The 24,971-nt window shown below is 50.2% G+C and overlaps 1 protein-coding gene and 1 long non-coding RNA gene across 24 annotated transcripts in view; both read right to left on the bottom strand.

Moving 5' to 3' along the window:
* ZNHIT3 (zinc finger HIT-type containing 3) overlaps positions 1-9,599 on the bottom strand; it is a 46,603-nt gene extending 37,004 nt beyond the window's left edge. For 6 of the 23 annotated variants that reach the window (XM_078373732.1, XM_078373730.1, XM_078373727.1 and 3 more), the window contains exon 1: positions 8,744-9,599. The gene's annotated coding sequence lies outside the window, so the exon portion shown is untranslated. Of the gene's footprint in view, positions 1-1,163; positions 1,283-1,611; positions 1,706-8,743 lie in introns of all 23 variants that reach the window. The other 17 variants (XM_078373725.1, XM_078373724.1, XM_078373734.1 and 14 more) reach the window with 7 other exon arrangements.
* Positions 9,600-10,115: 516 nt separating this feature from the next.
* Positions 10,116-24,886, bottom strand: LOC144582632 (uncharacterized). Its single transcript, XR_013535726.1, has 6 exons — positions 24,691-24,886; positions 23,155-23,221; positions 19,874-19,987; positions 13,278-13,394; positions 11,430-11,578; positions 10,116-10,451 (listed from the first exon to the last, which is right to left on the bottom strand). It is a non-coding gene; the product is annotated as an uncharacterized LOC144582632 (long non-coding RNA).
* Positions 24,887-24,971: the final 85 nt, after the last annotated feature.

Raw genomic sequence — 24,971 nt, 5'->3', positions numbered from 1 at the left:
TGCTTAGGAGAACTACTGTTTCTGTTAACTCCGCTGCTGGCTTTATCTCTGTTATCTCAGCGGGATCAATCACAGGGCAGATGTTTACTTTGAATGTGGAGCTGAGTTTTACTTTGTCAGATTCAATGAGATGATGCTGTATAAAGGCCCTGGTGCAGGGGCAGGCTGTGAGTAAGGGCTCAATAAATTATAACTATGATGACTAGCTATGAATTATCAGCTATATTATTATGAGAGCAATGGCCCAGATATGAAAGAGCCCAAGGGGCAGCACCTAACCCAGCCAGTGCAAGGGAGATTGGGGAAGGCTTCGTAGAGGAGGTGAGGACTGGGCTGAGTCTTGGAAGGTGAGTAGACACCAACAAAAGGTGAGAAGGGCAATCCAAGCAGAGGGAACCAAATGAGAGGAGGCACAGGGGCAGGGTATGCCAGAGCATCCTGTGAGGGGCAGGAGTCTTGAGAGATGAGACTGGGGAGGTCTGTGGGGCCAGGGGGGTGAGCTTGTTTGTTGGGGTTACTGGTTTTTCTACAATGAGTAACACAATCCTGATTTTGTATAGGGAAGGAGACAGTCTCAGTGATGGTCACTTCATTTTAGAAGATGGAGCTCAGCTACCTCTCTGAGTCATAGGATAGAACACTGAGGCCTAGGCCAAGTGTAATGGTTCATGCCTGTAATCCCAGAAATTTGGGAGGCTAAGGCAGGCAGATCACTTGAGCCCAGGAATTCGAAACCAGCCTAGACAACATGGTGAAACCCCATCTCTACAAAAAAAAAATAAAAATTAGCCAGGTGTGGTAGCACAAGCCTGTAGTTCCAGCTACTCAGGAGGCTGAGTTGAGAGGATGGCTTGAATCCAGAAGGTCAAGGCTGCAGTGAGCTGAGTTCATGCTACTGCATTCCAGCCTGGCCAACAGAAAGGGAAGCAAGGAAGGAAGGGAAGAAGGGAAGAGGAGGCGATGGGAGGGGAGGGGAAGGGAGGGGAGAGAGAGGGAGGGAGGGAAGGAAGGAGCTCAGAAAGGGCAGGGACTCTCACCTAAGTAGCCCTGCAAGGAGGGGGCAGGGCTGGGATTCGAACCTTGGTCTTCCCACCCCATTTCCAGGGCTCTTTCCATTCCCTCCCCCTGCCTTCCTCTCACTGGGAACACAGCCTCTACCTGACCTTGTCCTCTGCATCCTGTGATAGGTAGCTGATACCAGAAAGGGTTTCACAGGGACTTCAGGCACCCCTCAGTGTCTGTTGAGATTAAATCCATTGCAAAATAAGGCTTAATCCCAAATCTGCAATGGAGAGGAAAGACAGGAAGTTTCCTTCTTGCCTGGGCCAGAAAAGGCTGCAGCTGCTATCCCTTCCCTCCACCCCCACCCTACAAGTCCTGGATTGTTGAGAGATTCCTAGGGGGTCACAGAGAGGGGTAAGAGCTGGAGGCAGTCACTGGGGTATGACAGGGCCTCCTTGACAGAGCAGTTGATGAACCTTTTGCCTTTAAATATTTTGAAATAGCAACAGACATAAGAAAGCACAAAAGATCCCAGATGGTACATGATCTCCTCCAGCCCAGTGTCCCCCTCCACCTCCCAGGGTCCCAAGCACAGGAACCCAGACTCACACCAGCAGGAGGCTGGGACCAGAGCTTCTGCAGACTTTCCAGGTGTGTTTATTCACATTCCTGTGGGCCCCCAGCAGAGCTTCTCAATACTCAGCTAAGAAAGAAAAAAAAGCAGCTCCTGACATCTGGAGCTGTTGTCAAAAACTCATCTGACTCTCATGGGGAACATAAACAGACTCACAAATACCAACCTCCAGATAAGGTTACTCTGAGACCGTGATAAAATTAGGCGAGGGCCATGCCATTATTTTGCTTAAGCACTGACAAAAACAAGGTCACTATGCTGCCACCCATAAAATACCAGATCATCTCTCTTGGCTAAAATAAGTGACTGCTACTCTTTGAACAGATGTATAAAGATCGAATTCACGTACCATTTAATTCATCCATTCAAAGTGTATAATTCAGTGGCTCATGTCTGTAATCCCAGCACTTTGGGAGGCTGAGGTGGGAGAATCGCTTGAGCCCAGGAGTTTGAGACCAGCCTGGGCAACATAGTGAGACCCTGTCTCTACAATATAGTATAGTAAATTTTAAAAATTAGCTGAGCATGATGGTGTGCAACTAGATGGTAGTCCCAGCTAGTTGGGAGGCTGAGGTGGGAGGCCAAGGCTACAGTGAGCTATGATTGTACCAGTGCACTCCAGCCTGGGCAACAGAGAAAGACCTTGTCTCTGAAAAAAGTTTATCATTCAATGGCTTTAATGATATTCACCGAATTACGTTTTTCTACCATAAAGAGATGTCCACATGTATGTTCATCACAGTGCTATTCACAAGAGCAAAGATATGGAATCAACTTAAATGCTCATCAATGGTAGACTGGATAAAGAAAATGTAGTATGTATACACCATGGAATATTATGCAGCCAACAAAAAGAAAGAGATCTTGTCCTTTGCAGCAACATAGGTGGAGCCGGAGGCCATGATCCTAAGTGAACTAACAAAGGAACAAAAAACCAAATACTATGTGTTCTCACTTATAAGTGGGAGCTAAACATTGAGTGTACATGGACACAAAGAAGGGAATAACAGACAGTAGGGCCTACTTGAGGGTAGAAGGAGGGAGGAGGGTGAAGATAGAAAAAGTGGCAGGGCACCGTGGTAGATGTTGTGGTGCATGCCTGTAGTCCCAGCTACTCAGGAGGCTGAGGCAGGAGAATCACTTGAACCCAAGAGGCAGAGGTTGCAGTAAGCTGAGATCACGCCACTGCACTCCAGCCTGAGTGACAGAACGAGACTCCGTCTCAAAAAAAAAAAGAAAAAAGAAAAGAAAATCTACCCATCAGGTACTATGCTTTTTACCGGACTCATGAAATAGTCTGTACATCAAACCTGCATAACGTACAATTTATCTATATAACAAACATGCACATGTACCCCGAACCTGAAATAAAAGTTTAAAACATTGAAAAAATTATATTCACAGAAGTGAATTTTTGTGGGTACTTAGGAAGTATATTTACTGATGGGGTATATGAAATAGTTATACATAATTACATCAGTGTTAATAGGGTATCTAGCACCCCAAACATTTATCCTTTGTGTTTCCAACAATCCAATTATATTCTTTTAGTCACTTTTAAATAAACATTTATTTTTTACTACAGTCACTCTTTTGTGCTAGCAAATACTAAGTCTTAATTGTTCTGATTATTTTTTTGTACCCAAGAACCATCCTCCTCTCCCCACCCTGCCCTGCCACTATCTTTCCCAGCCTTTGATAATCATCCTTCTACTCTTTATGTCCATGAGTTTACTTGTTTTAATTTTTAGCTCCCACAGATAAGTGAGAACATGTGATGTTTGTCTTTCTGACCTATTTCCCTTAATATAATGACCTCCATTTCCATCTATGTTATTTCAAATGACAGTATTTCATTATTTGTTATGGCAAAATAGTATTCCATTGTGTATATGTGCCACATTTTCTTTACTCATTGATTTGTTCATAGACACTTAGGTTGCTTCCAAATCTAGGCTATTGTGAATAGTGCTGCAATAAACACAGGAGTGCAGATATCTCTTAGATGTACTGATTTCCTTTCTTTTGGGTATATATCTAGCAGTGGGATGCCTTGATCATACGGTAGCTCTATTTTTAGTCTTTTGAGGAACTTCCAAACTGTTCTCCTTAGTGATTGTATTAACTTACATTCCCACCAATGAGATCCACATCCTCGCTAGCATGTGTTATTGCCTGTCTTTGAACAGAAAACATTTTAACTGAGGTGAGATGACATCTCATTATAGTTTTGATTTGCATTTCTTTGAGGATTAATGATGCTGAGCACTTTTTTTTAGGTCTGTTTGACTTTTTTTTAAGATGGAGTCTTGCTCTGTCTCCCAGGCTGGAGTGCAGTGGCACAATCTTGGCTCACTGCAACCTCTGCTGCCTGGGTTCAAGCAATTCTCTTGACTCAGCCTCCAGAGTAGGTGGGGTTACAGGAGACCACCACCAAACCTGGCTAATTTTTATTTATTTATTTGTTTGTTTGTTTATTTTTAGTAGAGACTGGGTTTCACTATGTTGGCCAGGCTGGTCACAAACTTCAGACCTCAAGTGATCCACCCACCTCAGCCTCCCAAAGTGCTGGGATTCTAGTCATGAGCTACGGCACCCAGCCCTGTTTGCCATTTGTATGTCTTCTTTTTTTTTTTTTTCAGTGTAGAATGTGTATCTTCTTTTGAGAAATGTCTATTCAGATCTTTTGCCCATTTTTAAATCAGATTATTCAATTTTTTCCTATAGAGTTGTTTGAGCTCCTTATATAGTCTGGTTATTAATCCCTTGTCAGACAGGTTGTTTGCAAATATTTCCTCTCATTCTGTGGGTCTTTTCACTTTGTTGTTTCCTTTGCTGTGGAAAAGGTTTTGAACTTGATGTGGTCCACCAAGTGAAATTTAGAACATTTCTGTCCATTTAGCAACATTTCACCCCAAGAAGAAACCCCACCCCTCTGAGTCATTACTTCCCAATCCTCCTCTCTCCCCCTAACCTTTGGTAGCCACTTGTCTGCTTTGTCTCTATATTTATTTCTTCTGCACATTTCCTGTAAAAGGAAATCTTTGTGATACATGTGGTCTAATTTCACTTCGCATAACATTTTCAAGTTTCATACATGTTACAGCATGTATCAATACTTGATCGGTTTTATGTGTTAATTTGACTGGGCCACAAGTAAACAAATACTTGGTCTAAGATTACTGAGTATTTCTGGGAGGGTGTTTTGGATGAGATTAAGAGTTAACCTTTTTTTTTTACCCATTAACTGTTAGGCCTCCAAGTCCAGGCCTGGCCATTTTAGCCTTGGTGACCCGCATGTACACCTCTGGATGGGTCTCCAGGAACCAGAAAGTCTGAAGCAACCACAAGCAACCAGGTGGCCATAGAAAGAAGTAAAGCAACTCCTTCCTACCTCAACTAATTGCTGCAACCTGCATCCATTATTCCTGTTCATCCTTGCAAAAACTCCCCCCGGGACACGGGGTTTCTCAAGACACCCACCCCTGTAACTAATCTACTGCACCCTCCCCTCTGACTGTAACTGATACTCCCCACCCTTATGATCATGCCTGTTCGTAATAAATGACTCCTACCTTGTGATCATACATCTCGTGACACCCTTCCCCTCCCCAAGATGGATTACCAACCCCTGCCCTTATAGTCATGCATCCTGTGACGTCCTCCCCCTCCCCAAGATAGATTACCACCTTTAGCTGACCATTTGCCCCAACTATATAACCAATCCCCTCTCCTACCCCCTTTGCCTAACCCCTTTCTCGGACTTGGCCTGGTTGCACCCAAGCACAAAATAAACAGTGCCCACACAAAGCCTGTCTGGTGGTCTCTTTACGTGAGTAACACGTGCGACATTAACCACCTCCCCTTCCCCACCCCTACCTGCCACTACCCTTCCCAGCCTTCAGTAATCATCCTTCTACTATCTCCATGAATTCCACTGTTTTAATTTTTAGCTCCCACAGAGAAGTGAGGACATTCAGTTTATCTTTCTGTGGTAAACTGAGTAACGGAGACTGCCCTCTCTAATGCGAATGGGCCTCATCCAATCAGTTGAGGATCTGAATAGAACAAAAGGTTGATGCTCACCCAAGTAAGAGAACATTCCCCGCAGGATGACCTTCAAACTGGAACACAGGCTCTTCTCGGTTCTATAGTGGCCTGCTGGCGGTTGGACTCAAATAATGTTCTGTTGGAGAGTCCATATTCTGATTTTTCTTTTTCTTTTCTTTTCTTTTTTTTTTTTTTGAGACGAAGTTTTGCTCTTGTTACCCAGGCTGGCGTGCAATGGCGCGATCTCGGCTCACCGCAACCTCCGCCTCCTGGGTTCAGGCAATTCTTCTGCCTCAGCCTCCTGAGTAGCTGGGATTACAGGCACGCACCACCGTGCCCAGCTAATTTTTTGTATTTTTAGTAGAGACGGGGTTTCACCATGTTGACCAGGATGGTCTCAATCTCTCGACCTCGTGATCCACCCACCTCGGCCTCCCAAAGTGCTAGGATTACAGGTGTGAGCCACCGCACCCGGCCTCTTTTTTTTTTTTTAAGACAGAATCTCATTCTATCCCCCAGGCTAGTGTGCAGTGGTGTGATCTTGGCTGCAATCTCTACCTCCTGTGTTCAAGCAATCCTCCTGCCTCAGCCTCCTGAGTAGCTGGGATTACAGGTGCCCACCACCAAGCCCAGCTAATTTTTGTAATTTTAGTAGAGACCTGGTTTTGCCATATTGGCCAGGCTGGTCTTGAACTCCTGACCTCAAGTGATCCACCCACCTCAGACTCCTAAAGTGCTGGGATTACAGTAAGCCACCACGCCCAGCCCTCCATTTTCTGTTTATCCACTCATCAGTTGATGGACATTTGAACTATATCCACTTTTTGGCTCTTATGAAAAGTGCTGCTATAAACATTCATGTACAAGTCTTTGTATGTACACTTTTTTTTTTTTTTTTTGAGACAGAGTCTCACTCTGTTGCCAGGCTGGAGTGCAATGGTGCCATCTCAGTTCACTGCAACTTCCACTTCTGGGGTACAAGTGATTCTCCTGCTTCAGCCTCCTGAGTACCTGGGATCACAGGCAACTGCCACCATGCTCAGCTAATTTTTTATATTTTTAGTGGAGTTGGAGTTGCACCATGTTGGCCAGGGTGGTCTTGAACTCCTGACCTGAGGTGATACACCCGCCTTGGCCTCCCAATGTGCTGGGATTACAGGTGTGAGCCACTGCACCTGGCCATGTTTTCGCTTTTCTTGGGTATATACATAGAAGTGGAATTGCTGGGTTACATGGTAGTTCCATGCTGAGAAACTGCCAGGCTGTTTTCCACAGTGGCCATGTGATTTCACATTCCCAACAGCAGTGTATGATGCTTCCGATTACAGGTGTGAGCCTCACTAACACTTATTATGTTCTCTCTTTTGTTTTTAATAGCCATGCTAATGGGTGTGACATAGTATCTCATTGTGGTTTTGATTCACATTCTCCTAATGATTACTGATGTTGAACACTTTTTCATGCATTTATTAGCCCTTTGTTTATCTTCTTTAAAGAAATGTCGCCGGGTGTGGTGGCTCACACCTGTAATCCCAACACTTTGGGAGGCTGAGGCAGGCGGATCACCTGAGGTCAAGAGTTCAAGACCAGTCTGACCAACATGGAGAAACCCTGCCTCTACTAAAAATAGAAAATTCATTAGGCATGGTGGCGCATGCTTGTAATCCCAGCAGGAGAATCGCTTGAACTCAGGAGGTGGAGGTTGTGGTAAGCTGAGATTGCACCATTGCACTCCAGCCTGGGCAACAAGAGCGAAAAGAAAGGACAGGACAGGACAGGACAGGAAAAGGAAAGGAAAAGGAAAAGGAAAAGGAAAGGAAGAAGGAAGGAAGGAAAGAAGGAAGGATCTATTCAGACTGGCCATGGTGGCAGGCACCTGTAATCCCAGTTACTCAGGAGGCTAAGGCAGGAGAATTGCTTGAACCCAGGAGGTGGAGGTTGCAGTGAACAGAGACCATGCCACTGTGCTCCAGCCTGGGCAACAGAGCGAGACTCCATCTCAAAAATAAATAAATAAAATTAAAAAAAAAAGTAAAGACGTGTCTATTTATATCCTTTGCTCGTTTTTAAATTAGGTTATTTTTGGCCGGGCTCGGTGGCTCATGCCTATAATCCTAGCACTTTGGGGGACCGAGGTGGGTGGATCACGAGGTCAAGAGATCAGACCATCCTGGCCAACGTGGTGAAACCCTGTTTTTACTAAAAATACAAAAATTAGCTGGGTGTGGTGGTGGTGGGCACCTGTAGTCCCAGCTTGACAAGTGGGGATTATGAGGATTACAATTTAAGATGAGACTTGGGTGGGGACACAAGGCATCTAACCATATCAGCCCCAAAGCCATGACAGGAGAAGGCTCCTGCCAGAAGTCCACCCCACAGCCCCAGACTCTACCATGGCCTTTCCTCACTCTGCTTCCTTCCTCCACTTTTCTTTCCCTGAATGAGGTTGCTCTATCAATGCCTCCCACGACTACACATGATCCCCTCCCCCATCCCCCATGCTCAGGGATAAGGAAGCTAGTGCCTGCAAAGGTTCTTTGAACTGACTGCACCATGGACTACACCATAGTCAAGCCACGGCAACCCACACGTACACCTCCAGATGGCCTCCCAGAACCAGAAAGTCTGTAACAGAAAAACCGCAAAAGAAGAATAGCTAGCTCCTGCAGTGCCTGATTAACCGACTTTACAACATTCTACCACTGTTCCTGCCTCAAACTGATAGATCAACCTTGTGACAGTGTACCCTGTGACACTGTCCCCCTCACTCACTTGCAAAAAACCGCCCTCAACTCTAACTTTCCATTACCTACCCCCAACCTATAAAACCAGCTCCTATCCCACCACCCTCTGCTGACTTTCTTCGGACTCAGCGCACTCGCACCCGAGTGAATGAACAGCCTTGTTGCTGACACAAAGCCTGTTTAGGTGGTCTCTTCATTCAGAGCGTCCTTACCAGTGCCCTGAATCCCTTCCCCACCCAAGACTCCTTCCTTTTCTTTACACTTAGTCTACCTAAAACTCGTTGTTTTTTTTTTTTTAAATTGCGTTACCTACCTCAGCTTTGTTTCTCAAAGGCTTTAATCCAGGAGGAGCTGAAATTGTTTCTTGGCAGGAGGGATTTCACGTTTGCATTGCTCTAAAAGAGACGCTCTCAGAAACAAGGGACCTCCACTTTGGTGTCAGCACTGCACGCACCCCCACCCAAGCCAGCACTGTGGCTGGAAAGCCTAGGTAGAGGGTAAGGGATTTGGGTGTAGTGGGAATTGACGTGGAGGAATGTTGGAGATCAGATTCATGGATGCCACAAAAAAACCCAACCCCTCCCCACCGAAAGAGGGCAGTACTCAGGCTAGGAGCCGCTGCACTAGGTGCTAGGGACCCACTGAATTCTCACTAGTGCAAGGCTCGGTCGAATCTGCATTTCCAGAAATATCGCCCTGGCAAGGGCAGGGACTACTCAGTCAAGGGCGACTCGTCGCTCCACCCTAAGGTGTCCCTAAAGAGGGGTGGCACGAAGAGGTGGCGAACCCCGCCCTGCTTTTGGCTTGCGATGGACTTCTTTTTAAAACGCGCAGTGGTTGAAAACCGCTGCTTCAAAACGGAGACTGAAGGGGTAGTAAAGACTAACGAGGAGTTTTAGCAATGGGCTCAACAGAGTCTGGGCGCCTGGGAAGGGCCTCGGAGGAACTGCAAGGTTGGGGAACGATTTCAAATGCGTACTCGACAACACGGAGTGAAGACTGGGAGGTCTTAGCCCCTGTCCCGCCTCCAGTGCTCCCTGGGGCACATGACAGGCTCACGACGCATTTGGGTTTCTTCGAGAGAGCCTCGCACGCACCAGCACCCACTCAGCGGCAGCACCTGGCACCCTCGGGCAGCTCAGCGCTGCTAGAGTCCCTTCCCCAGGCACGCCCCCCGCGCCGGCCTTTTCAGCACTTCCCAAGCCCGAGCCAATCAGCGCTCGGCAGCGACCGGCAGGGATGACCAATCGATTTATCCTGCGTTGTACTCAAGACCTAGAAGTCGAGCATCGTACATCCGATCGACGGAACGTCCGGGCCCCAACGCTAAGTTGGGTGACTGTTCGGCGGTTGTCTCGGGGGTTGCAGGAAGATCCCGTTTCCTCAGCGTGGAAGGAGAGGTTGACCCCGAAGAGTTAAGATTCTAGAAGCAAACGGCAGGGCGCGGTGGCTCACGCCTGTAATTCCAGCACTTTCGGAGGCCAAGGCGGGAGGATTGCCTGAGATCAGGAGTTCGAGACCAGCCTGGTCAACATGGTATAACCCCATCTCTACTAAAAAAAAAAAAAAAAAAAAATAGCTGGGCGCGGTGGCGGTGCCTGTAATCCCAGCTACTCTGGAGGCTGAGGCTGGAGAATCGCTTGAACCTGGTAGGCGGAGGTTGCACTGAGTCCAGATTGCGCCACTGCACTCCAGCCTGGGCAACAAGAGTGAAACTATGTCTCATATAAATAAATAAATAAAGATTCTAGAAGCACACTCTTTATCCCTGGCCTTCCTCCTCCTTCACGGGGTAGCTTGGGACAAGTTATCTCTTTTCTCTGGGTCTGTGTTCTGCCTATAAAAGAATGAATGGGACAAAATGGTCTCTACAGTCTCTTGTTTATCCTGGCCCTGCAAATCCAGGATCAGTGCCATTGTATCTCAGTCTGATGTCACTGGTCTTGCCCTGCCTGGTGTTCTGAAGTTTTGTCGGCAGTAACATGCACTCCAGCCAGGATCTTCAGTCCAGGACACCAGCACTGGGGAAAGTGAGGCATAAGAAAAAGAAAAATGGGGATTGTTTATCCACAGACACATATGGTGCACTGCATATCTGACACTGTGCTGGTGCTGTGTCCCCTATGAGAAACAGGCATGGTCCTTGCCCCTCCAGTTATGAGCTATGTCACTTCCACCAGACTCTCAGGTGGCCAGTGAGGAGCTGTACTCTCACCAAGCTGCTCTCACCAGCAAACAGGATGGAGACAGACTTGTAGGCCTGCATGTTCCTGGGCTCCTCTTGAACTCCCAGCTCAGCCACTGGCTGTCTTCTACCCACAGATCTGAAAGGAGTCAGTCCAGACAAGCTCCAGCAGTACCTCTTTTTTTGAGGAAGCCACCTTCTCCTGGCTGTCCAACCCTGAGAGGACCTTGGAAGTTTGGGGGAGTTCCTCTTGGCACTCTGGTTCATCCAGAATGCACCCAACCACCCTCTATACATGCATCCCCCCACCCCCCACAAGCCCTCCAGCCTGATACCCTGCTGGAGTTCTTTTGCGGAGTTTTGTCTTGAGATCATCAGAGAGGTCATGCTCCATGAGGCTTTGAAGCACCACCAAGAAAAACTCCTGCAAGACCAGGAACATATCTGAGAGGCATCTGAAGTCAGATAGGCTGTGTTGGAATCCTAGCTTTTTCTGACAGTGTGGTCTAGGTAATTTAACTTCTACCAGCCCCATATGTGTAATGAACATCATCACAGCACATACCTCACAGATTGCTGAAAGGATTAAATGAAATGATGCATATAAATTACTTGCAGCATGCCTCTCAGAGATGTACAGTAAATGGGCAAGAATTGGGAGCTACTGTTATTATTCTGTTATTGTGATCATATTCAGCAGGAAAGAGGCCTCCGAGGCTAGGCTCCAGTCCTTGATGAGAAGGTGCCCACTTTGTCCTCTCCTGTTTCTCACCCTCTGCTTCTGCCTCCCGTGGTCCCAGCTGAGTGGCTGTACCTCAGTAATATCCAGTTTCCTGCCTCAGAACATGAAGCCCAGACATACAAGCTGAGGGAGGATGCCACACTTGAGGAGCAAGGGAAGAGCATACTTGGGGAGCCTGTGCTTCAGAGCTCTGGTCACATCCCCAAGGAGCACAGCAGGCCCTGCCAGATAAACAGACAAAATCAAGAGGGCTCCAAGGTGGGACAGAGAAGGAAGATTGTTAAAAATAGAATCTGCTAGGCCGGGCATGGTGGCTCACACCTGTAATCCCAGCACTTTAGGAGGTCGAGGCACGCAGATCACTTGAAGCCAGGAGTTCAAGACCAGCCTGGCCAACACGGTAAAACCCTGTCTCTACTAAAAATACAAAAAATTAGCTGGGCATGGTGGCACAAGCTGTAGTCCCAGCTACTCAGGAAGTTTAGGCAGCAGAATCACTTGAACCTGGGAGGTGGAGGTTGCAGTGAGCCAAGATCACGCCACTGCACTAACCTGGGTGACAGAGCAAGACTCTGTATTTTTAAAAATGAGGCTGTGTGCGGTGGCTCACACCTGTAATCCCAGCACTTTGGAAGGCCAAGGCGGGTGGATGACAAGGTCAGGAGATCAAGACAATCCTGGCTAACAGAGTGAAACCCAATCTCTATTAAAAATACAAAACATTAGTCAGGCCTGGTGGCACGTGCCTGTAGTCGCAGCTACTTGGGAGGCTGAGGCAGGAGAATCGCTTGAACTTGGGAAGTGGAGGTTACAGTGAGCCAAGATCACGCCACTGCACTCCAGTCGGGGTGACAGAGCGAGACTCTGTCTCAAAAGAAAAAAGGGAAGAAAAAATTGAATCTGCTGTGCCCAACCAAACCATCAGCTGTGGAGTCCTGCCCTGAATCATTTACTGCTTACCCTATCTCTGGGACCATGAGGGCGGGCAGGTGGCAGCAGCTGTTTTCCAAGCCCTGCTGCTCCCAGGCCAGTGTGACATCTGCAATGACCATTTTAACAGGCTGGACACCCTCATGTCACCCTAGCATTTATCCTTGGCCTACTTGCCACTTGTGCCCCACCTAGTGGGGAGGAAGTGGCAAGGCCTTCGCTCTCGGTTCCACAGGTAGAGTTTTGCAGGGGAGTCCAGTGAACTCATTCTTTACAAAACCTACCCAGGCCTTCTTTCAGCCACCCCTCCTGCTGAGATTATATGTAATATATTTTATATATGTATATGTGTACATATATATATATATACATACACATATATATAATATTGTATATAATTTTTTATAGAGACAGGATCTTTCTCTGTCATCCAGGCTGGAGTGCAGTGGCATGATCATAGCTCACTGCAGCCTCAAACTCCTGGGCTCAAGTGATTCTCCTGCCTCAGTTTCTCGAGTAGCTGGGACTAAGGGCAGAAACTTTTTTTTTGTTGTTGGAGAGATAAGGTCTCACCATCTTGCTCAGGCTGGTCTGGAACTCCTGGGCTCAAGCCATCCTCCTGCCTTGGCCTCTCAAAATGCTGGGATTGCAGGCATGAGTCATGGTGCCTGGCCAAGAGACTGTATATTTTGAGCAGCTGCTGGCAGTGGGGACTAAGTTCTGGTCTGAGGAGGGCTTCCTTGGAGTTCAGGAGAGAAATGCCTGTCACTGTTGGTGTGCAGTGAGTACAGCCCTCTCTGGTTACCCAGAGGACAAGGTGTGGCTCCCTCCACAGTGTAGGTCCCTGGTCCCCAAAAGCTGGACCTGGGCTCTCCCCAGCCATCAGAGATCCCTCTCCTTCCTCCCCAACAAGGTGTTTGGCTGGCTGAGGTCAAGGCAGCAGCTATGCAGACCCTGACTTGTGGACATTACTAAGTACCAGGGGCTCACCTTGTGTCCCGCCAGTCTCCTCCAGAAGGCTGCTGTGGGTAGGCCAGATCAGAAATTCAGGAAGCTAAAACAGCCAAACAGCCAAAAGGTGGAACCCGGCCGGCTCCCGGGGAACGCCTGTGAAATGGACCGGCTCTGAATAAGTGGAACAGTGGTGATTAGCCTTGAACTCCAGCTCACGGGATGGGGCGTTGTTTATAGACAAGTCACTAACCAGGAGCCCCACCCACATTCCGAGTGGATCAGGTGGTCCCACCTGGCGAAGGTCCCTGCGCCAGGTGCGCTCGCCCTCCCAGGTCCGTAATTGCCGCCACCATCCCTACGAGTCTCCAGGCCCAGTTTAGTCCAAGGCCGCTCTTGGACTGGGACTGGGGCGCCCACGACTGATGCCGGAGGCACAGCGAACGGCGCGGCTGCAGGGAAGCCCTCTGTCCTGCAGGCGACGGGCTCCCGCGAGGCAGCAGGTGCCGAGGACGAGCAGCAGATGTGGGGTGCAGAAGCCTGTATTCGAGTCGGCTTCAGAGCCCCTGGGCTGTGTGATGTAGAGGGGTCGGCTGCCCTCTGAGAGCCTTCGTGGATGACAGCTGATGCTCGGGCCCACCGTCCTCGGCTGCTGAAAGGCTCTGAAAGAACCGCGTGTAAAATACCCTGGAATCTTAATTCCACTTAATTACTACGGGCTTCCTAGAAACGGTCCATGATCCTGCTTCCTATAAACGCTCACGGTGTCGTCGCTGTCATAGCGCTGCGCAGCGGGACCGCTCTGCCCCGCTGCCCTAGAACAGTCCTTCTGTACCCCATTGCCCCTCGGGATGTCGTTATGTTGCCTTTTTTTTTTTTTGAACCAACCCAGAAGTCATAGGTTGCCTTTTAACCAGGGGCGGGAGGTCGCAGTTGAGGCTGCAAGTTTGGGCCGGCTGCGCCCTGAGGGTCGGTTGCAACTAGCAGCCGCTACGGTGTCTACACTGGAATTCCAAGGAGGCTCCAGGAGCGTGACCCAGGTTCGGTGTTCTGACCCCGGCAGCGCGCTGCTGGATGAATCGCACCCACATTCCGAGTGGATCAGGTGGTCCCACCCAGCTCCCTCCCCCATATCTCTGAGCCAAAGCTCGGCAAGATTCCCCGAGCGCAGGCCCGAGCTCCGCACAGCCTGTAGGCGGTGAGGTCCTGGCCCCGAAGCTCCGCCCCGCTGGGACTGTCCCTCCGCTTCTATTCCAGGGTAAAGACCGCGGAAGTAGTCTGGGGAGCTGGGCAGCGACCTCCGCTGCAGGCTTCCGCTGCTGCCTCCAGGGTGCTGTCCACCCCGTGGTGCTGAAGCGCCCTCCGCCCCTCCGCCATCTACCGGAAGCAGCCGAGTCCGCGCTGCAGCCTCCACTCAGAATTCGACCCTAACTCCAGGATGCATCCACACTGGTCCAACAGCCCTCAGGGATCGTCGCCTGCCTCAACTGTTCAGACCACTGAGGATTTCACCCGGAAGCACCGGGGAGGTCGGAGCTTGCCTGAGAAGGCTCGGCGAAGGTCCATGTCTTTGTCCAGACCCAGTCAGCGCGGGAGAGGTGGGCAAAGCTCCAACCCCATGCTCTCTCCCGGCACTGGCAGGAATTCACATATTATAGACATAGTCCTTACTTACTCCAAACCTGTCCTATGAATTGTATGGGCCCCAGAAAAGTTTCCCTGGGCTTTTAGAATCTCAACCCCCTCGTGGCCATCCGAGTTGTGTCAACACTGCTACCTGTGAAGCAGGAGAGAAAAATCCCTGGAATTCCTCCTGCACGTCTCTCACAATGTGAATATGCCCTTCTTTGACACCTCCTGAGCATGTAAAATCCAAGCTTGGGCGGGCGCAGTAGCTCACGCCTGTAATCTCAGCACTTTGGAAGGCCGGGGCAGGTGGATCGCTTGAGCTGAGGAGTTCAAGACAAGCCTGAGCAGCATAGTGAAACCCCATCTCTACAAGAAAACACAAAATTTAGCCAAGAGTGACGGCGCTCCACGTGTAGTCCCAGCTACTCGGGAGGATGAGGTGGGAGGATCACCTGAGACCAAAAGTTTTCAGTAAGCGAGCAAGACCATGTCCAAAAGAAAGAAAGAAAGAGAAAGAAAAGAGGAAGGAAGGAAGGAGAGAGAGAGAGATTAGAAAAGATTTTTTTTTTTTTTTCCTTTTTGGAAAGCTTGGATGACCACAGTGGGGTGAGATTCTAAAGCCGAAGTAAATCTTCCCAGCGCCCAGCCTCCCCATCACAATTCACAGGACAGGTCTGGGGTGAGTGAGGACGACTGCGTCCATAAAAAGAAAGGGAAGGGAAAGACAAGACAATATTGACCATGAATCAAGCGTGATCGTAGCACAAAGAAGCAGGAAACTGTTCCCCAGAGCAGGCACCAGTTCAGAGAAGAGGTCCAGGGCTATGAAAGCCCTGCCCCATTTGGCTCCCGCAGTGCTTCTGCGCGGTGTCCCAGGGCCTCCTGGCACCTTTTTATCATCAGCCCGGGGCGCAATGCCAGACCAGTTTGTAGAGGCAGAAGTCAGGCAGGCAGGTGTCGTCCAGTGTATTCCAGGCGAGCTGAGTGTGCGGCCAGCGCCCAGTTCAGACAGCACCCCAGGCCGAAATTGGCCTGCGTAGGGGCAGCGCGCGGGCTGGACGTCACGCCCAGCGCGTAGGGCACCCACGGACCATGCACCGTTGACCTAGTTGTCAGCGCAGCGAGGAACGGGTACACTGGGGAGGCCGAAACGCTGCCCTCAACTCAAGCACTGCCAGGCTGCTGAAGAAGCCTTCGGGGCACAGAGGCCGCAGCGGCGCGGTGCGGAGGGCTGTCAGCTAGCATGGATCGGGGAGCGTTTCCCGCGAGAAAGCAGAACCTGCACCAGCCGAGGGCTCCGCAAAGGGCTGCTAGTCCGAGGACTGTTGTCTATCCCCCAGCTGCTCCCGACCTCTTCTCTGAACTGATCCCTGCTCTGGGGAACAGTGCCCTGCTTCTTTGTGCCATGATCTCGCTTGACTCATGGACCAATATTGTCTTTTTATTTCCTTTTATGGACATAATCCTTGCTTATTCCAGACTTGTCCTATGAATTATATGGGGAGGCTGGGCCCTGGGAAGCTTTCCCTTGGTTTTTAGAATCTCAACCCCCTAGCTACCTGCCCTGGGAGGGTGGAGATATAGCCAGAAGACAGACATCACTCCCACCACTCCAGCCTCCTGTATAAGCTACAAAATGAAAATGTGGGCCAGGTGAGGGGGCCCAAGCCCATAGTCCCAGCTGTTTGGGAGGCCGAGGCGGGTGGATCACCTGAGGTCAGGAGTTTGAGATCAGCCCGTTCCCCCCCAAAAAAAGAAAAGGAAAAAGAAAACTTAGAGCCCTTCTAAATGCAGCACCTCTGTGACTATGCAAGCCCCTGGCCCCAGGAAGCCAGGACTGCCCTACTCCTCTACTGCACAAGGCTCATTAAACTTTTACACTTCAGGAATCTTGGAGTTACTAGGAAAGAGCCACTCCCTGCTTCTCCATTTGCATAATAAACGAGGAGGCTGGAAGACCCATCTAACCACTCCATGTGTACCCACCTGTGGCCTTTATCAGATGCAGGAGGTGAGCTAAGTTGCCAATTGCTCAGCTTTTTTCTTCACCTGGAGAAGGAAGTGGCTAGGACAGGGTCTTCAGGGAACATGCTGCCTCATTCTCAACTGCTTCCCTCAGTTGCCCCCACCACCTCCCTGCCGGCTCGATTATCTCCTCAGTATCTAAGAGTGTAGTTCAGATAAGAAAGTCTCCTGAAGGAGGCTAAAGTTCTGGGTACTGGGTTTAGGGTGGACCTAAAGAGCTGTGGACCACACCCGACCTCCGAATGCTGTTTCATTGCTGTTAAATGATACTTCCCCACTAACCAAAAAAGAGACTCAGGATAGACTGATCTACAATTAGAATTTCCAAACTGAAATGGTCCAAACTTAGACGAGCAGGGACAGCAGAGGGCGCCAATGTTGTGCAAAGGCACTCAGGGAGGAGGCACCACAGCACATTTTCCCTCACATTTTGCAAATCTATTCAGAACCACCTCACCCCCAACCTCACACATATTCCCCACCTCACAGGCACATCAGAGGTCAGAGTTAGGACTCCAGGTTCAGATTCTCTGACTGATTGGCAAGGGACCTTCACTAGCCCCACTGCACCCCTCAACTATTTTCACGAACTTAGGGCAGCTCTCCTCAGTAGGGAGGTGGTGAGAGGAGATGAGACTCCCAGTTTCCCTGCCCATCCGAATGCCCTGTTCATCCAGCGGGGCGGGAAGGCGTTCGCTGCAGTGTTCTTTAGAAAGGGAAGGAAGCTGATGTTACAACCTGGGTGTATTGTGGAGCCACAAAATGAAAGGTGTAAAGGCTGCCCAGTAACATGGACTCACGTTTACACTGAAATGTAGATGTTAAAAAGCAGGACCCGGCCGGGCGTGGTGACTCACGCCTATAATCCCAGCACTTTGGGAGGCCAAGGCGGGTGGATCATGAGGTCAAGAGATAGAGACCATCCTGGTCAACAAGGTGAAACCCCGTCTCTACTAAAAATACAAAAATTAGCTGGGCATGGTGGCGCGCGCCTGCAGTCCCGGCTACTCGGGAGGCTGAGGCAGGAGAATTACTTGAACCCAGGAGACGGAGGTTGCGGTGAGCTGAGATCACGCTATTGCACGCCAGCCTGGGTAACAAGAGTGAAACTTCGTCTCATAAAAAAAAAAAAAAAAGGACCCAGCTGGGCGCAGTGGCTCACTCCTGTAATCCTAGCACTTTGGGAGGCCAAAGTGGGTGGATCACCTGAGGTCAGGAGTTCAAGACCAGCCTGGACATCATGGTGAAAACCCATCTTTATTTAAAAAAAAAAAAAATGAAAAAGAAGAAAAAAAAAAGCAGAATCCTCCATTGTTCACTATGTCAATAGCATGCTTGCATGTAAAGACCACAGGGGACAAAGAAACATTAAACACGGTTTGAGGTGGGGTAGTAATTTTAAAAATGTTTTTTCTTAAAAATGCATCAGAATTGGCCAGGTGTGGTGGCTCACGCCTGTAATCCAAGCATTTTGGAGGCCAAGGTGGGCAGATCACCTGCAGTCAGGAGTTCAAGATCAGCGTGACCAACACGGTGAAACCCCGTCTTTAAAAAAAAAGAAATGCATCAGAATTGTAAAATGATTGCCTCTGGGAGATAAGGTTATGGATAATATTTCTTTTTCTACTTTCCAAATGTTCTGATGAGCAAGTGTTATTTGGGTAATCAGGAAAAAGAAGTTCACACATACACACACACACACACACACACACTCCTGAGAGAGCTTGTTTTCTTCCTTCCTTCCTTTCTGCCTGCCTGCCTTCCTTTTTTTTTTTTCTTTTTGAGACTGAGTCTTGCTCTATCACCGAGGCTGGAGTGAAGTGGCACGATCTTGGTTCACTGCAACTTCTGCGTCCTGGGTTTAAGTGATTCTCCTGCCTCAGCCTCCTGAGTAGCTGGGATTACAGGCATGCACCACCGTATCTGTTTAATTTTTCTATTTTTAGTAGAGATGTGGTTCCACCATGTTAGTCAGGCTGGTCTCAAACTCCTGACCTCAGGTGATCCACCCACCTCCCAAAGTGCTGGGATTACAGGCATGAGCCACCAGACCTGCTAGGCTGCCTTCCTTCCTTTCTTCCTTCTATTCTTCTTTCCTTCCTTTTCGCCTTCCTTCCTTCTTCCTTCCTTCTTTCCTTTCTTCCTTTCTTTCCTTTCTTCCTTCCTTCTTTGCTTTCTTGCTTCTTTTGGGGGTACAGGGTCTCACACTGTCACACTGTTGCCCAGGCTGGAGTACAGTGGCATATTTGTAGCCCACCGCAGCCTCCGTCTCGATCTCCTGGACTCCAGGGATTCTCCTACCTCAGCTTCCTGAGTAGCTGGGACTGTAGATGTGCACAACCATACTCCCCTCATTTTTTATTTTTTGTAGAGACGGAGTCTTGCTATGTTGCCCAGGCTGTTTTCAAACACCTGGGCTCAAGTGACCCTCCTGCCTCAGCCTCTCAAAGGGCTGGGATTACAGGTGTGAACCACTGTGCCTGGCCAAGCCTTGTTTCTTTTTCTTCTCTGTCTCTTTCTCTCTCTCTTTTTGAGACAGGGTCTCACTGTGTCACCCAGGCTGAAGTGCAGTGGCGCAGTCTTGGCTCACTGCAGCCTCAACCTACTGGGCTCAAGTGATCCTCCTGCCTCAGCCCCTTAAGTGGCTGGGACTACAGGCGTGTGCCACCACACCCAGCTCATTTTTGTATTTTTTGTAGAAACCAGGTTTCACCATGTTACACAGGCTGGCCTTGAACTTCTGGGCTTAAGCAACCTGCCAGGCTTGGCTTCTCTAAGTGCTGGGATTACAGGTGTGAGCTACCGCCAAGCCACCCCCAAGCCTGTTTTCTTAATGTTGTCACCATGTTAATTAAGGAAGGAGCATTCCCTCTCCGACCAAAGTTGCTTGTGTGGCTTTGTTTTTCTCCCCACCCAGTTCCCCCTCCTCACCCTCTTTAGATGGTCCCTCCATCACAAAACCTGAATGTAAATGAACATACCTGGAAAATACGACTTCACTCTGATAACAGCCTCCTGCTGGTGTGATCCTGGGCTCTTGTGGCCAACATGTTGAGAGGGGAGGGGACAACCACGGGGGACTATCCCTGAGTTTTCTGCAGGGGAGGGACAGAACATATGTCACCTCTATCACTGGGTAATTTCACACATATTACTGCTATTGTTATTTCAAAATGTGCAGAGCCAGAAGTTTCTGCCAACTCCTCTACCAAAAAGGCTCCTGTCCTTCCCCAGTGACAGTCTCCAGCTCTCTCTGCCGGCCCCCCTCTACTCCCCCAGATTCTCTGCACAGTCCAGAGAAATAGAGCAGGCACAGAGAGTGGGAAGAGGGAGTGCAGCCTCCTCAGGTGCTGGCAAGAAAGAAGTTTTTTGGTCTTTGCAGGTATACGGAGATCCAGGCTGGGGAGAGGTAGAGTCCAGGCTGTTGACTAACCCTTCTTTTGTGTGGATTTAATCTTACTCTTGGGGGACACAAAAGCTGGAATCTCTGCAAACCTTTCCCAGAATCATCTGCAAATCCGTGGAGAATCTGCGGGTGAGGAAAGTGAGGGCAGATGCAGGTGGGGGGCTCCCAGTGGGAAGGAAGTGTGTGGGGTTGGGAGGAGGTGAGATGGCATAGAAAGAACACTGGGAAGAGGGGCAGGAGACCAAGGTTCTAATCCCACCTCTACTCCTCTCCCCTTGCTGTGCAATTTGGGCAAGCCACTGCCCTCTCTGAGTCTCTGTAACCCAAAGAAGTAACGGAGGATCCTTACCCGCTCTGCCATCAAGTGACTCTGAGAATGTTTCCTGGTCTATGAAATTAGGATCTTGATACCTATCCCCCCGAAAGGATAGATCAGACCAACCTTCGAATCCTTGCAGACAAGTTCCGGCCTCCAGCCTCACCTCCTTTTCTTTTCTCATTCTGTTTCCTTCACCTGCATCTCCCTTGCCTTTTTAAGTTAAGGTCTACTTTTCTTTGAAGACTCAGTGTGGGTCTGATCTCTTGAGGAAGGCTTCCCCAGTCTCCTCCCCACAGGCTGGCTTAGGCACTGCTCCTCTGGGCTCCTGTGCTTCTCTGGGCATAAAGCCACTGCAGCCTTAACAACTAAGAATTACAGCTGAAGGCCGGGCGCGGTGGCTCACCCCTATAATCCCAGCACTTTGGGAGGCCGAGGCAGGTGGATCACGAGGTCAGGAGCTCAAGACCAGCTTGATCAACATGGTGAAATCTTGTCTCTATTTATTTATTAAAAAAAAAAATTACACCTGAGGTTTACTGAGCACTCAGTAAGTGTCCAGGCAGGCCCTTCACCCAGCATTATCTTGTGAAATTCTATGCTGCTCATATGACGGTACTGCTGGTTTTCTTTTCTTTTTTTTTTTTTTTGAGACAGAGTTTTGCTCTTGTCACCCAGGCTGGAGTGCAATGGCGCGATCTCGGCTCACCGCAACCTCCGTCTCCTGGGTTCAGGCAAGTCTCCTGCCTCAGCCTCCTGAGTATCTGGGATTACAGGCACGTGCCACCATGCCCAGCTAATTTTTTGTATTTTTAGTAGAGACGGGGTTTCACCATGTTGACCAGGATGGTCTCGATCTCTTGACCTCGTGATCCACCCACCTCGACCTCCCAAAGTGCTGGGATTACAGGCGTGAGCCACCGCGCCCGGCTTCTTTTCTTTTTTTTTTTTTGACACAGAGTCTTGCTCTGCTGCCCAGGCTGGAGTGCACTGGTGTGATCTCAGCTCACAGTAACTTCAGCCTTCTGGGTTCAAATGATTCTCCTGCCTCAGCCTCCGGTGTACCTGGTATTACAGGTGTGCACCACCATGCCTGGCTAATTTTTGTGTTTTTAGTTGAGGCAGGGTTTCTCCATGTTAGCCAGGCTGGTCTCGAACTCCTGACCTCACATGATCTGCCCGCCTCTGCCTCCCAAAGTGCTGGGATTACAGGCATAAGCCACCATGCCCAGAGCTGCTGTTTTTATTCCTGCTTTTTTTTTCCTCATGGTTGAAGGCTGGTGATTTTCCTGATCAGGACACTGATCATGATGGGGGTGGAAGCTGAGTGTCCGGGCTGGGGTGTAGACCCCAGGGGGCAGTGTGGCTCCTACTCCTATTCTGGTCCTCTGCCTTATCCTCTCTGCTCGCCCGCTACACTGAGCATAAGGCAGGATCTGCGTCTGTTTAGGGCTACGTATTTGGCCTTCACCTGAGCTGTGAACCCAGGGGTTCAGGGGCTCAGCTCCCTGTGTGCCTCCACCTCATGCCTCTCACAGTCCCAGCAGGGGATGCATCTGAGCCCCATGTTCCCAGGTCCACACAGTTGGGGCTCCCCTCCTTGCCCTTGGGAGTCCAGGAAGAGCCTGAGTGTTCGAGGGCCCCTCCCCAGTGCTAACTCAATATTCCATCCCACCCAAGGCTGCCTCCACACCCGCCTGGGGTCAGATTTAATCCTCTGCTTAGAGATCATGGTCACATGTGCCAATGTGCCAAGCCATGGACCAAGCCTTCTCAGACTTTAGGTCACTGAGGCCTCACAGCAACCTTTGAGAGAGACCCGGGGATGATTTCCATTTCACAGATGAGGAAAACCGAGGCTCAGCTGCCATCACAGAGCAAGTGGGTGGAGCCAGAAGTGACTCCAGGGTTGTGTGTCTCAAAGCCCCTTAGCTTTCCCATGGGCTCCCTTCTGTTTCTGACAGGCCGTGCATGCAAACATCCCCAGAGGACAAGGAGTGTGATTCATCTTTGCATCCGCCATGGGCCACCAGCTACACCCAAGCACTGAGAGGCCAGTTGTGAAAGTCTGGGCTGGGCAGGGCCCTGGTTCACAGCAGACGCAGAATAACTGTTTATTGGTAGAGGTCAGCAGGGCAGGGATTACCGTCTCCAGTTTATAGATGAGGAAGTTGCAATCAGCGGGGTGCAGGAAAGTTGCCCAAGGTCATCCGTGAGTCAGAGGAAGGGCAGAGACTTGAACTCAGAACACTGGGAGGATCTGCCGAGTAAGAGGGAGGAGGCTGGGGCTGCTGGGCTGGGCTTTCCCACCGAGGTGGCCTGGGCTGGCAGGTTTATGGGCCCTGTAAGTCACTGGGACATGTCAGCACCCATTCCAGCTCTAACGACCCTAAATCAGGCCTTGCCCCTACAGGTAAGCTGGGCCCCAGTTAGTCTAGACAGTAACATGTGACGGGTTTACGGCTGGCCAGGCCAGGGTTCGGGGCTGGGAGATAAGGCTGAGAATGTTAAGACCAGGAACGGGGAGGGCAGCCATTCACCTTGTTGGAGTTAGAGATGGCAGACAGAGCAGGACCCCTCTGGTCACCCAGCGCCAGTGTGCAGCGTCTGTGGAGCCCATAGTTAAGACGCATAGATGAGAGAATGTACAGCTTTACCCCTCCCCCAACCCCGTTCCTCAGAGCGGATGTCCCACCAGGGACTGGTTCTCCTCACCCATCTTTCTGGTCCCAAAATGCATCCAGGGCCCACCTGTCTCCTGGGGGGCCCCAATGCAATGAACTTGAACGTTGGTCATTGATCAATAGTCCCTTAACCCTACCAAAGGTTTCCGAGCCTCTCCCCAGCTCCTCAGGGGGCTGGCCTGAGATCACGGGACTCTCTGGGATCATCTTTATTCCCAGGACCAGCCTTCCTCAGTCCTGAAAGGGACATTTTTATAGCCCTGTGAACACAAATGCACTCCCCAGAATAGGCTCTGGGTGTAGAATCCCTCCTGCGGCTGGCTGGCTGGCGATGAAATTCTACTGTGGTGTTGACAATAGGGCCCTAAGCCTGGCATGAACACCCCCTTCCCTCCCACCTGCCTCTCTGTGGGATCAAAGCTGTTCCATGAGGCTGTGTGATTCTGGGCCAGGAGCAGGGAATCAGCCTCGACTCTAAGCAAGGGGGAAGCCTCTTTGCCTGAATCCTTCTGAGGAAGGCAATCCCCCTTCAGAGGTCCCTAGCCCAGGTTCAAAGGTCAGTAGGGGCTGAGAGGTTGGCAGCAGATAGGGAAGTGGCTAGACCATAAAACCAGAGCTCCCTGTTGATGGGTTGATGGAGGGGGTCCAGGTCCACTGCCTGGTTCCCCATCCCTCTCCTGCACCCCAGCCTGAGCTTCCTAAACTTCCACAGAAGCCCCCACCCCATGTGGGACACAGAGGACCTGCAGTAGTAGGGGGCTACAGCTAAGAGGGGAGACAAGAGGCAGCTTGGGGGAGCAAGGGGGATCCCACTTCCTCAAATATTGGAACCATCCTTAAGAGAACTTTCTATGGACTCCTCTGAAGATCTTGGCAGATGGAATAACTGGGGGTCCATTCAGACCCCAGTCTCTTTGCTTCCCATCTCATCTCTCCACCTGGGGGTCCTCAAATAACCTAGCTCCTCCCCTTTGACCCCAGCTTCTCCCTCACCAAATCCTCTTGCAATCCATTTTTAAATTCTGCCCCCTCAACCCCCCCTCCCTCCCCCAGGCTCTAGTCATCACATAAACACCAGTAAGGGCAGTTTGGAGACAGCTTTGCTCTGTGTTAGAAGAAAGGTCTTTGGTCTGCCTAGAAATTAAGTTTGGAGCAGTCTGGGAGGAAATGGAAGAAGAATGAGACCCAGAGAATCAATGACCACTGCCTGGGAGAGGCAAGAGAGCCCTTCTGCCCACTGATTTCCTCAAAGGGCATCACAGGCCCCTCAGCATCTCATCTCTTCGAGGCCCTCTCCACCCCACCCCCACCCCAAGGCCATTCCAAGGTCCCATTAAAGACCACTGCGCAGGGGTGGCGCCAAATGACCAAAGTCATCATCGGGGCACTCACCCTAGTGTGGGTCAAGCACTTTGTGGTGTCGTGTCCCTGTTCCAAAACCAGAGACCAGGAGTAGAATGGAGGAGGGGCAGGGCGCCGCTTCTGAGTGGAGAGGACCAGGAGTGGGTGAGGGGGCCTCGCGCACAGGGCAAGAGGTGGCCGAGCCGGGCGGAGGACCGGGGAGAGCGGAGGATTTCAGCTGAGGGACAGGGGGAAGGTGGGGAGGGGAGGGGAGGGGAGGGGAGGCCCCGCCAGGGGGAGGAGCTGCCTCCCGCGTCCCGCTGTCGGGACTC

The sequence above is a fragment of the Callithrix jacchus genome, chromosome 5 (genome assembly GCF_049354715.1).
Source record: "Callithrix jacchus isolate 240 chromosome 5, calJac240_pri, whole genome shotgun sequence".
In the NCBI taxonomy this organism is placed as follows: domain Eukaryota; kingdom Metazoa; phylum Chordata; class Mammalia; order Primates; family Cebidae; genus Callithrix; species Callithrix jacchus.
The sequence above is the reverse complement of the archived record's forward strand: the minus strand, read 5'-3'. Positions and strand labels throughout refer to the sequence as shown.